General features: G+C 50.0%; 1 protein-coding gene across 8 annotated transcripts in view; it reads right to left on the reverse strand.

The window, feature by feature from the left end:
• The window catches only part of LOC311232811 (von Willebrand factor A domain-containing protein 5A-like), a 152,016-nt gene that overhangs the window by 53,598 nt on the left and 85,316 nt on the right, over window positions 1–13,102 (reverse strand). The window lies entirely within an intron of this gene.

A 13,102-nucleotide genomic window follows, 5' to 3' on the forward strand; every position in this document is an offset into this window, starting at 1 on the left:
TTCCCGGCAGATGATGGCAAACTTTAGATACTTAACCTACAACTATGAGACAGTTCTGACAGCACAATATTGATGTAATTAAGAGATTCTTGTCAACATGTGGTTGATATGACAGAATCTAGCAGAATGGCAGAATCTTTGCGACTCCTGGTGGCAGAACAGTACTCCCAAGAGAAATTATATTAAGATCAACACAAGAACACAAGCGGAAGCACCGCCTATTAACTCTTTCAGCGCCACCGGGTCTAGCCATCTTTGTTCCTACTGCGCCACCGCTCTAAGAGATAGGGATGCGTGGCGGTGTTTGCAGGGTGTAACTGAGGGGTTACAAAACCCTGACTGTATTAAAGATTGTGATAGATTTGACACAGAAATACTATTGGAGGGTAATTTATTATTATTAGGCAACGTTAGGTTACAGAATGAGAATTAGGGTCGCGCTTGTATGGCGAAGAATATACGTAAAGTCAGTCAAGAGCATAAGTCACTAAGAATAGCAGGAATCCTACGATGGGTCTAAGCTGACGCCACCTGTTGTATAGTAGCAATTATATAGGGCAACACTGGTACCAACTGGAGACAATGGGTTCCCTCCGGGGTGTAAGGCCTGGAGGGTAGAGGAATGTTCGGGTACTCCGTCTGATTCAATGGGGAATAAAGAGACTCCAGGTACAGGAGTCGGTGCTTGTAAACTCCCTTGATCAGCAGCAAAAGCAATAGTTGTAATCCAAAATGCTCGACAGCATTGATGACAGCTAGCCAGCCCCGTCCACGAGGCAGGCCCGAGTTGTAATCCTCACGAGGTTGAATCCCAAACGATAGTGGAAATCAACGATGCTCTTCTCCGGTAGTCACGTCCCAAAGCAATATAATCCAACCAGGAATGGTTCTGCAATCGCCGGCGCCGATTCTCCTGTGTACATGTCCAACGGTTCTCCGCCTAGGACTCCTCGGGTGTGGGCGACGTATTTAGGCCACACAGCCTGGTTAAGTGCACTGGCTAAAGACACGACGATACTACACATGAAAGAACTGTGGCCGCACGATATACAATAAATGATCGACTATTTACTTCACATTAGATTAAGTCGAACTCAACGTTACTTCATTAAACTCTGACACTTTAACATTCTATTCGCAGGCGGTTCTCAATGCTCTATTTAGACGCAAGGTTGCTCACTTCACTGCACGTTGACTCGTGGTGAAGGTGGGTAAGGGTACTGCTGTTTACACCTGCGCCAATATATATACTTAAGTGAATATCTAGTCCCAACCTCAGTCCTTGTCTCATATTACTACGCTGACTCTGGGCATGTTCTGACATGCCTGCAGTTGTCTTTGAACTTGCCGTTGGGGGCTTGCGCGCTGGCGCCTGGGGGCGCTGTCCAATAGGAGAGCGAATATTACTCTGGTCTGAACGCAGGTAAAGGGATATTCCGTGTATATATATAAATAATATACAAAGTATATCAAACGATACATATATATATTCAGTTTAATCTGGCCCTTCACAACAGCCGCCTCCTAATTAGTCCGCACCTAATTAGTTAAAGGAAGACAGATTAATAGTCTAGTCAACTGCTCAATGTCTGTTGTGGGGAGTAGGGCAATCTACAAAGTCAGTGGGTCATGGTCGTCATCAGGGGAGTCAGGGAGCCTTGGCAATTCTATCAGCCTCGCCACGGGTCGGGTGTGACGGTGAGGCAGGTCGGCCATCCTGGGTATACTGGGCTGTGCTCGCCACTGGCGACAGTCTGGTCGAGTCCGCTGGAAGCGACGTACTGCTTCTCTTCCGTTCAGTATCCAATAGCGACGTCGGATCTCAGCGAAGACTCTCTCTGCCCCAGCGTGGTGCACATCCTCGTCGTATTTATTTATGATGAGCTCAGTGACCTTGTGTCGGCTGTTGAGGACTATAGGAAACTTGACGTCATCCGTTAAGTCCGGGGCCCGTCTCAGACGACCACCCACCCTGATGAGGCCATGGGTGTCGCGCTCGGGGGCCAAGTGGAGCAGTCTGCTGTCTGACGGGATTGGCTTTGTTCCCTGCAGGCAGTCTAGCTCGTCGGGGAACGAGTCTCTTTGGGCTCGCTGTAGCAGAAGGAGTTCTGCCTCTTCGTAGTTAGCTGCGTTAATGTCGGTAGTGGGGGGAACCTCAGGGTGGTGCCACAGGAATGTCTTTAGCTGCGCACTCTCAAAGGTGAGGCAGTCGTCTATGTTAGGGTCAGTGGGGACTGGGGTGTGCGTCAACCCACAGAACATAGATTTCTTGATCTCTGCCTCCTCTTGACTAGCCTCCCGAGGGTTGGGGGTAGGCCACTCTTCCTCCGGGAGCTTGAGGAACTCAGGACCGTCACTGTAGATATTGTGACGTGTGAGGTCATCTAGGGACATCCCCCGTGTGATGACATCGGCTGGGTTCTGTTTCGTGTCCACGTACCTCCAACACGCTGATCCTACTAGGTCTTGGATCTCTGTGATTCTGACTCCCACGAAGACCTTGTATCTACAAGATTCGGACTGGATCCATGTGAGTACGGTCATGGAGTCTTGACCACAAGATTGTTCTTTGCACCGGGATGGTGAGTTCACGTTGGATTAACGTGGCGAGTTGCGCGCCTACCAGAGCTGCGCAGAGCTCTAGACGCGGGATCGATTGTTGCTTGCGGGGGGCTATCCTTGAGCGAGCCAGGATGAAGGCTGTGTGTATTTCTCCTCCCTCCTCTCGGGCCCGCAAGTAAGCCACCGAACCGTAGGCCACTTCTGAGGCGTCGCTGAAGACGTGCAGGTCCATCTGGCACGTCTCCAGCCGCACTGTGGGTGGGAAGTAGCTTCGGCGTATGTTCACATTTTGGAGCGAGTTGAGTTCTCTCTCCCACTCTCTCCAGGTGGAAGCGAGGTGGTCGGGTATGGGGTCGTCCCAGCCCTGTTCCTTGTCCCACAGCTCTCGTACAATCATTTTCGCCCGGGTGGTGTAAGGTAGGATACACCCCAGCGGGTCGTATTGCCTTGCGAGTGTTCTGTATACGCTCCGTCTGGTGGTCGGCAGAGGGGTCGACCTTCCCTGCTCCGTGGTCAGGGGTGTGTATTTGTAATGGAGCGAGTCTGTTTTGAAGCGCCAGACTAGGCCCAATGTCATTTCCTGTGCTTCACCTGGGATGGTCGCCATCCAGGTCTCGCTGCTTGCTGCCTTTGTCTCTGGGAAGAGGCTGCGAAGTACTTGAGGGTCACTGCTGGCCCACTGCCGGAGATCAAAGCCGCCTTTGATCAGTGAGGCGCGGAGCTTGAGTAGGAGGGCTTCGGCTTCTTCTGGCGTCGAGACGCTTTGCAGACAGTTGTCCACGTAGAAACTCCTCTCTACACTTTGTCTGACCTCCTCGTCAGCTTCAGGGTCTTCTGTCACATGTTTTTGCAGTGCGAACGTAGCACAGCATGGGCTGCATGTGGTTCCGAAGGGGAGGACCTCCCATTGGTAGATGGATGGTTGCTCATCTTTGATCCTCTCTCTCCATAGGAACCGCAGCAAGGGCTTGTCCTCCTCCACTAGTCTCACCTGCAGGAACATCCCTTTGATGTCGCCGCTGATGGCCACCTTGTCTTGGCGGAAACGTAGTAGTACGCCGAGGAGAGAGGGGCCGAGTGTTGGGCCGGGCAAGAGTTCTTTATTCAGATTCTGTAGTCCGATCTGGTAGCTGCAGTTGAATACAATGCGATCCTTGCCGTTGTGGTGGACCTTGTGGTGGGGCACGTACCAAGATTCGATCGTCTGGTCGGCCTCTTGAATGTCAATTTTCTTTATGTGTCCCGCTGTGATCAGCTTGTCGATCTCAGCGCGGTACACAGTGGCTTGAGTGGGGTCTTTGGCTAGACGCCGCTCGGTGTTCAGTAGATATCGCTCTGTTGCTTCTTTTGAGACGTGGAGGGTGGGCATACCCTCTCGCCTCAAGAGTGGAGTTGCGTATCTCATCACTCCATTGACCTTGACTCTCTTTGTCCTCTGCTCAAGGAGGGTTATGGCATAAGTGTCTTCCTTTGAGCGAACGAGTTTCTTTTCGTTCTTAAAGGGCATCGCGTCTAATGTCCATAGCCTCTCGACGTGCTGTAAGAGGGTGGTGTCTTCTTCGTTTATCCTCGAGTGGAGACAGCGAGTGGCTGTCGGTCGGTTGGGAGACCCGGAGAGGGGGCCTTGTAGTGTCCAACCCAGGCGGGTCTCGACCGCTGCTGCACAGCCTCTGGGCCCGATGTGGACCCGGTCCGTTGGGACGATGAGGTGTGCGTGGTCGGATCCTATGAGCAGGGTCGGGGTGGCGTCGTCGATGAGCGGTATAGGTAGTTGACGTAGGTGCACGTATTTTTCCATCAGCTTTGGGATGGGGTAGGTGTACTGTGACAGGCCTATGTCGTGGCTGGTGAAGGCGTTAGTGATGCTATACTGCTTCTCGGGCTGCCCGACCGCTGCTATCGTGAAGGAGACATTTTCACCCTTTATGGTCTTCAGGTCTCTTCTAATGGTACGGATTGTCATTGTTTCTTCGCTCCCCCGCAGACCCAGCCGGGCTGCGGCGGATGCGAGGAGGAGAGTCTTTTCTGACCCATCGTCTAGGACGGCGTAAGTGTCCATGACCTTGTCCTCGTAGCTTAATATCACTCTGACCACCTTCAAGAGCACTCGGGAGCTCCCGCTCTTCGCAGGGTCTATGTACATGACGTTCACTCTCGAGCTGCTTGGGGGTACGGGTTTCTTCTTGTTGCTGTCGTGTAGGACCTCCAAGTGGGCGCTGTCGCACTTGCTGCATCTTTTCTTTAAGCAGCACTCAGCTGCCATATGGCTGCGCGCGCAGCGGAAGCAGCGGCGGTTGGCTTTGATCCACTGACTCACCTCGTCAGCGGTCAGCTTCTTGAAAGTGTCACATTGAGACAGCCAATGTTCCTTTTCACAGTACTGGCATACAATCTTCCACTTCCCCTTGGTCTGGGGGGTGCTGTGGTTCTTGTGCTGCGGCACTGACTCGGCCTGGTGCATAACGGTCACTGACCGGCGGTTATCGTTGGATCTCCGAGGTCCATCTCTTGGGCTAGATCCACTCCACACGAATGTGTCCAGTCGTAGGCTGCTAACTTCCCTTGCGAGGAAAGCGGCCAGGTCTAGGAGGGATGGCTCGGGGCCGTCGGGATCACGGTGGTCTCTCTGCCGCCGAAAACGCTCTTGGCGGGCTGGAGGGAGCTTCTCCAGTATTCGCTCCACATTAGAATTTGCATACAGTTCATATCTCCCCTTCTCCTTTTGGGACCCCAGCATCCCTACTAGGGATTGTACCTTGATAGAGAGGTCATCCAGTGCTCTATTGTCTTTGGCTGGGGGGAGGCGGTCGATATCCCGTATTTCTTGGATCACGTAATCCCATATGCGTCCATAACGCTGGTCGAGGGCTACTAGAGCCGCGGAGTATGGGGTGCTTGAGTTGGAATATGCCAGCGCTATGTTATGCGCTCTGGGCACCTTGAGATGCTTGAGGAGGATGGCATATTTGTACGACTCGTCGGGGACGTCGGACATCATAGTCTCCAAACACATGCGTAATTCCGTGTACTGTGCTCTGTCCTCGCGCGTAAAGTCTGGGAACGTCGGTGTGCCAAGGTACGATGCCATGGATGGCTGGCACATTGGTGAGCGTAGGGGAAGAGGCCTCCTGGGCGAGTCTCCCCGTACGTGTGGTCGTGGGTTAGTACTTGGTGGGTACCAGAGGCCGGGTCCCCAGGTGCTGTTCCTCGGTGCTGACTGTACGTCAAACTCACCCGTGAGTTGGGTCGGGGGTTTGTAGTGCAGTGACTCGGGGCTGAAGTCGGGGCTGTACTGGGCCTCCTTGTCCAGAGTACGTTGCTGCTGGTGGGCTTGACATTCCTCCTCTTCCTCTTCCTCTTCTAGGTCCTGGAGTCTTCTAGTCAGTCTCTCGGCGACGTAGGCCGGTTCTTCCCGTTGGCTGGGTCTCGTATGGACCGGTCGGGGAGGGGGGTCGGAGACGTAGACAGGTTCCTCCTGTTGGCCGGGTCCCGGGTCACTTTGTCGGGTAGGGGAAGGTGCCCTAGACCCTTGTCGTGATGATCTCAAGTTCAAGTTCAAGTTCAAGTTCTTTAATAGTTGTCATACAGAAGTACAGAATACTTTCATACAAAATGCTTCTTACTGTTACGCTCCAGAGACTGTGCTAGACAAGATAGTATCAAATAACATAATAACATAATATAGCATGAATTTAGAAGAAGAAAATGAGGTCACAGTGTTCGGTATAGACATATGTACAATGTTCTGAGTTACCATATAATATACAATACACAATACTATGCAGTGTACTAATGTACAGTACTATCTAGTGCAAAGCAGAAATGGGATGAGGTACAATTTTAGGTACAATTTACAGTAAGGTGTACGAGTTGTAGTGCAATCCTTCATCCATAAATATAAAGTGTGGGGAATGGGTGCTACAGTGTGTTTGTTTAAAGTGGGTGTGTGCTATAAGTGTGTGGAGTGGGTGCTACAGTGTGTTTGTTTAAAGTGAGTGTGTGCGTGTGGATGTGTGTGCTATGTGCGTTTGGTGGTTGTTGTTGTGTAGTGTTCATTCATTGTTCGTTTAGCAGCCTGATGGCCTGGGGATAGAAGCTTCTTCTGAGTCTTTCTGTGCTCGCCTTGAGACTCCTGTATCGCTTGCCTGACCGCAGCAGTTCAAAGAGGCAGTTGTTCGGGTGACTGGAGTCTTTAATGATTCTCTTAGCCTTGCCCTTGCAACGCTTGTAGTAAATGTTCTGGAGGGTGGGGAGCCCCCCTCCAATTGTGCGTTCGGCTGAACGTGTCACTCTTTGTAGTCTGCTTTGGTCTTGTGCAGTGCTATTCCCAAACCAGGAGGTGATGTTGCCGGTCAAGATGCTCTCTATTGTACATGAGTAGAAGTTCTTAAGGATCTTCTGGCTGACTTGGAACTTCCTTAGGCGCCTGAGGAAGTAGAGGCGTTGTCGTGCCTTCTTCACAACACTGTTAATGTGTGTGGTCCATGTCAAGTCCTCGGATATGTAGGCTCCGAGGTACTTAAAGCTGTTGACTCTCTCAACCGGTGCCCCGTCGATGCTGAGGGGGCTGTAGTCCTTGACCCCCGACCTCCTGAAGTCCACAATCATCTCCTTTGTTTTGCTGACGTTCAGGGAGAGGCTGTTTTCCTGGCACCATCCCGCCAGGACCTTGACCTCTTCCAGGTAGGCCCTCTCGTCGTTGGCAGAGATCAGGCCCACCACCACTGTGTCGTCAGCAAATTTGACGATTGTATTGCTACTCCGCTGAGCCACACAGTCGTGTGTGTACAGGGAGTAGAGGAGGGGACTCAGAACACAGCCCTGGGGGGCCCCTATGTTGAGGGTGATGGATGAGGAGGTGCAGTTGCCTGCTCTCACCACCTGGGGTCTGCCAGTCAGGAAGTCCAAGACCCACTGGCAGAGGTCATAGCCCAAGCCCAGGTCCCTGAGCTTGGCTATGAGTATGGAGGGGACTATGGTATTGAATGCCGAGCTGTAGTCGATGAATAGCATTCTCACATAGTTCCCCTGCCTCTTGTCCAGGTGTGATGCTGCTGTGTGCAGCACATGGGATATGGCGTCCTCCGTGGACCTGTTGGGGCGGTATGCAAATTGCAGGGGGTCCATGTTGATGGGGAGGGAGGAGCAGATGTAGCCCTTTACTAGCTTCTCAACGCACTTCATGGCTATGGAGGTGAGAGCTACAGGGCGGTAGTCGTTGAGGCAAGCAGGCTTGGATTTTTTGGGTACAGGGATAATAGTGGACTTCTTCAGGCAGGTGGGGATGACAGCCTGTTCTAAGGACAGGTTAAATATGTCAGTGAATACTGGGGCCAGTTGGTCGGCACAGACTTTTAGGACGCGGCCGGGGATGCCGTCTGGACCTGCTGCCTTCCTGATATTCACTTTTTTAAAGGTCCGCCTCACCTCATGCTCTGTTACCCTGAACACTGCGCCTCCATCAGCAGCCGACCCCCCCCCCCCATTGCCGAGGCTTGTGAGCTGGTGTTGTTATTACCAGCATCAAACCTCGCATAGAAGGTATTGAGGTCATTTGCTAAGGAGATGTCACTGTTCAGTTTGAGGGAGGCGCCTTTGTAGTCTGTCATCGTTTTGAGCCCCTGCCACATAGCTCTAGAGTCAGCTTGTTCAAACTGGAGTTCAATTTTATCCCTGTAGCGTCGTTTGGCCTCTGACACGGTCCTCCTTACGTTGTATCGCGCCACCTTGTGGTCATTCATGTTGCCTGCCTCTAGGCCGTCGTTGTATGCTTTGGTGCGCTCTCTCAGAGCTTCACGGACGGATTTGTCTACCCAGGGTTTTTGATTTGGGTAAACTTTCATTTTGGTAGTGGGGATTGTTTCTTTCACCCTAGTACAAACATAGTCCAGCACTGTCTCCGTGTAGACATTAATGTTATCTGTGTCGCGGAACACATTCCAGTCTGTGTGGTGAAACACTGACCGGATCGTCTCCTCTGACGTCACATCCCATTTCTGCACCTCTCGCGAGACTACGGGAGTACTTTTAATTCTCTGTCTGTACTTTGGTGAAAGAAAGATGGATGCGTGATCTGACTTACCAAAGCCACTATCAGAATGAGCCTTGTAGCCACCTTTAAATTGCGTGTAACAGTGATCTAGGATGTTACCGCCTCTGGTGTTGCAAGTCACATGCTGATAGAAGTCAGGCAATACCTTTCTCAGATTGGCGCTATTGAAATCTCCCAGAACTAAAATGGCGGCGTTAACATTCGCCACTTGGATTCTATTTACCTCGTCATGTAGTCTGGAGAGCGCAACCTTGTTGCTGGCTTGCGGTGGAATATACACTCCGACCAGGACGATCGCCGTTAACTCCCTCGGGAGGAAGAAAGGACGACACTTGATGGTTATATATTCCAGTTCTGGGGAGCAGTGGTTGGATAATTCCTTCACATTAGTTGGATCGCTCCAATTTTTGTTAAACATGAAGGCAATACCTCCTCCACGTTGTTTACCGGACTCTGCTGTTGTCCGATCCTTGCGATGGATAAAGAAGTGATCAGCCGGTTGAATTGCGTGGTCTGGGACGTCCGGCGTCAACCACGTCTCGGTGAAGCAGAGGACGTTGCAGTCCCTAACGTCTCTTTGATATTGAATCCTTGCTCGGATGTCATCCAGTTTATTGTCAATTGATTGTACATTGGCTAGCAATATACTGGGCAGTGGTGTACAGTGGCGTCTGGATCTCAGCCTGTTACGGATCCCAGCCCTCTTCCCTCGCCGTCTGGTTCCTCTGTTCCTGGGGTCTAGGAACAAAGGATCTGGTCCTGATCTCCGGAGAATTTCTTCAGGCCATTGATGCGGTTCGGAAAGCTGATCCAGTGAGTAATCTCCGGGAGCTCCGTGCGGAGAGAGGGGGTGTCGCCCTGGCAATCAATTGTTCTATCATCTGCGCCTGCAGCCGGTCGCGCTCTGCTTCGCGCTGGGCATTGGCGGCGGTCTCGTTCGATGTTCTCTTCCATCTGAAGGCGCCTCTCCTCCAGTCTTATGCGGTCGTCCTCACTCCTTTGTTGCGCCTGGAGGCGCTCTCGTTCGGTTGCAGAGTGTTCGCGCTCACTAAGGGCTTGCGCTTGGAGTTGCGCGTGAAGGCGCTCTCGTTCCGCTGAAGAGTGTTCGCGCTCGCTTAATTGTTGCGCCTGGAGGCGCTCTCGTTGTTCGCGCTCGCTCATCTGTTGAGCCTGGAGGCGATCTCGTTCCATGGCAGAGTGTTCGCGCTCACTTAATTGTTGCGCCCGGAGGCGCTCTCGTTACACGGCAGAGTGTTCGCGCTCACTAAGGGCTTGCGCTTGGAGTTGCGCGTGGAGGCGCTCTCTTTCCGTGCCAGTGTTCGCGCTCACTAAGCGTCTTTGCTTGAAGCCGGTCGCATTCGCCCTGAAGTCGGTCTCTTTCGGTGGAGGCTGTCAGTGTGGCGATCAAGGCTTGCGCCAGTCTCTGGTCCGCCTCGCTGGGGGATGACACTGACGGAGGTGATCGGGTGCTGACAGGGCTTGTTGGAGATCTGTTCTCCTGGCGCGCTCCGAGGTCTATCTCCTGGGCGCGGTTCTCTTCACTTGGTTGTGTGTCGGGTTCTATCCCTGGAGCGCTTTCTTTATCCTGGAGCGCTCCGGGGTCTATCCCGGTGACGCTGTCTGGAGGTATAGTCATGTCATGTCCCACCTGGTCCCCCCCGTGAGCTGAGTCAGTTTCGTTTGAACCCACTGGGGTCTCTACTGGCAGGGTCGCCAAGTCGATAGGATTGGACATGCTTTGACTATCCGCTTTATCCGTATTTAACGTCTGTTTAGATAAGCTAGGGGGTAGAACTAAAGCGAATTCCTCCAGATATGGAGGTAGCTGACGTTTGCGCTGCGGGCGTTCTAGCTTAGGGGAGCCGCTTGGGGAGTGTTCACCGCTGGCCATGTTTAATATTAATATTATATTAAATATTACACTGATACCCTCCGGCTCGAAGGACCAATTGTAAATGAGGGGTTACAAAACCCTGACTGTATTAAAGATTGTGATAGATTAAACCACTGCTAGTTATGTACTTTAATTACTGGCCAGACAGTACATCAAATATAGATGGTGAACACCCACAAGAACACAGCATTGACACAGAAATACTATTGGAGGGTAATTTATTATTATTAGGCAACGTTAGGTTACAGAATGAGAATTAGGGTCGCGCTTGTATGGCGAAGAATATACGTAAAGTCAGTCAAGAATCAAGTAAAGTAAAGTCACTAAGAATAGCAGGAATCCTACGATGGGTCTAAGCTGACGCCACCTGTTGTATAGTAGCAATTATATAGGGCAACACTGGTACCAACTGGAGACAATGGGTTCCCTCCGGGGTGTAAGGCCTGGAGGGTAGAGGAATGTCCGGGTACTCCGTCTGATTCAATGGGGAATAAAGAGACTCCAGGTACAGGAGTCGGTGCTTGTAAACTCCCTTGATCAGCAGCAAAAGCAATAGTTGTAATCCAAAATGCTCGACAGCATTGATGACAGCTAGCCAGCCCCGTCCACGAGGCAGGCCCGAGTTGTAATCCTCACGAGGTTGAATCCCAAACGATAGTGGAAATCAACGATGCTCTTCTCCGGTAGTCACGTCCCAAAGCAATATAATCCAACCAAGAATGGTTCTGCAATCGCCGGCGCCGATTCTCCTGTGTACATGTCCAACGGTTCTCCGCCTAGGACTCCTCGGGTGTGGGCGACGTATTTAGGCCACACAGCCTGGTTAAGTGCACTGGCTAAAGACACGACGAACCGATGGGTAATACTACACACGAAAGAACTGTGGCCGCACGATATACAATAAATGATCGACTATTTACTTCACATTAGATTAAGTCGAACTCAACGTTACTTCATTAAACTCTGACACTTTAACATTCTATTCGCACGCGGTTCTCAATGCTCTATTTAGACGCAAGGTTGCTCACTTCACTGCACGTTGACTCGTGGTGAAGGTGGGTAAGGGTACTGCTGTTTACACCTGTGCCAATATATATACTTAAGTGAATATCTAGTCCCAACCTCAGTCCTTGTCTCGTATTACTACGCTGACTCTGGGCATGTTCTGACATGCCTGCAGTTGTCTTTGAACTTGCCATTGGGGGCTTGCGCGCTGGCGCCTGGGGGCGCTGTCCAATAGGAGAGCGAATATTACTCTGGTCTGAACGCAGGTAAAGGGATATTCCGTGTATATATATAAATAATATACAAAGTATATCAAACGATACATATATATATTCAGTTTAATCTGGCCCTTCACAACACAGGGCTATATCTATATTCTATATTATAGCTATGGAGACAATGCTACTGTAACGTAATACCACTGCCAAAAATTTTGAAATTGCCATTCTCAGGATCTAATAGTCGTCCCATAAGTTTACTGCCAGTTTTAAGTAAACTGATGGAAAGAATAGTAAGTGAACAGATTAAATGCTACTTTTCTTTTAACACATTAACCACTGATTTTCAACATGCATATCGTGAAGCACATTCAACAGCGACTGCTTTAACCCAAATGACGGATGATTGGCTGAAAGAGATAGATAAAAAGAAAATGGTTGGAGCTGTCTTGTTTGATTTTACTGCAGCATTCGACATCATAGATCACAAATTCTTACTTAAAAAACTTGAATGTTACGGTTTCTCCTCATCTGCACTATCTTGGATTCAAACTTATTTAGCAAACCGGAAACAACGTTTTTTTTAATGGGAGTTACTCAGAAGTTAAAACGGTAAGGTGTGGAGTACCCCAAGGAAGTTGCCTTGGGCCTTTGCTCTACACGATATTTACAAATGACATGCCTCTTGTCCTAAATAAGTCCTATATTTCTATGTATGCGGATGATTCAATGATTTACACATCAGCCTCAACAGCCAATGAATTAAATACGGTCCTAAAGGCAGAGTTGCAATCAGTGATGGAATGGATAAAGAATAACAAACTAGTTCTAAACATATCAAAGACAAGTAGCATCATTTTCGGTTCAAACCATACTCTAAGAACAAACCCAGTCTTGAAACTTTTGATAAGTGATGTGGTAATTAATCAAGTCCAGGAGACTAAACTCCTAGGGGTAACATTAGACAGTAAATTGTCATGGTCACACCATATAAACAATATAGTAGTGAAGATGGGAAGAGGGATTTCTGTTGTTAAAAGATATGCTCATTTGTTACCACTAAATTCTATCAAACAGGTAATTCAAGCTCTGGTTGTCAAATCTTGACTATTGTCCTGCAGTATGGTCGAATGTAACGACAAATAAACTGAACAAATTGCAAATGGTACAAAACAGCAGCACGTATAGCGCTTCGCTGTGAGTACAGAACTAATGTTGCAGCGATGCACAGTTGTTTAACTTGGTTACTTGCTAAACATAAATTACTCTGCTCACTCCTTGTATTCACTAGGAATATTCTTGTTACAAAGATCCCCTCAATTTTATATAACAATTTATCTATAAGTCTTGACAGACACAACCATTCCACCA

Source organism: Notolepis coatsorum (assembly GCF_963971535.1).
Source record: "Notolepis coatsorum genome assembly, chromosome: 1".
Taxonomy (NCBI): domain Eukaryota; kingdom Metazoa; phylum Chordata; class Actinopteri; order Aulopiformes; family Paralepididae; genus Notolepis; species Notolepis coatsorum.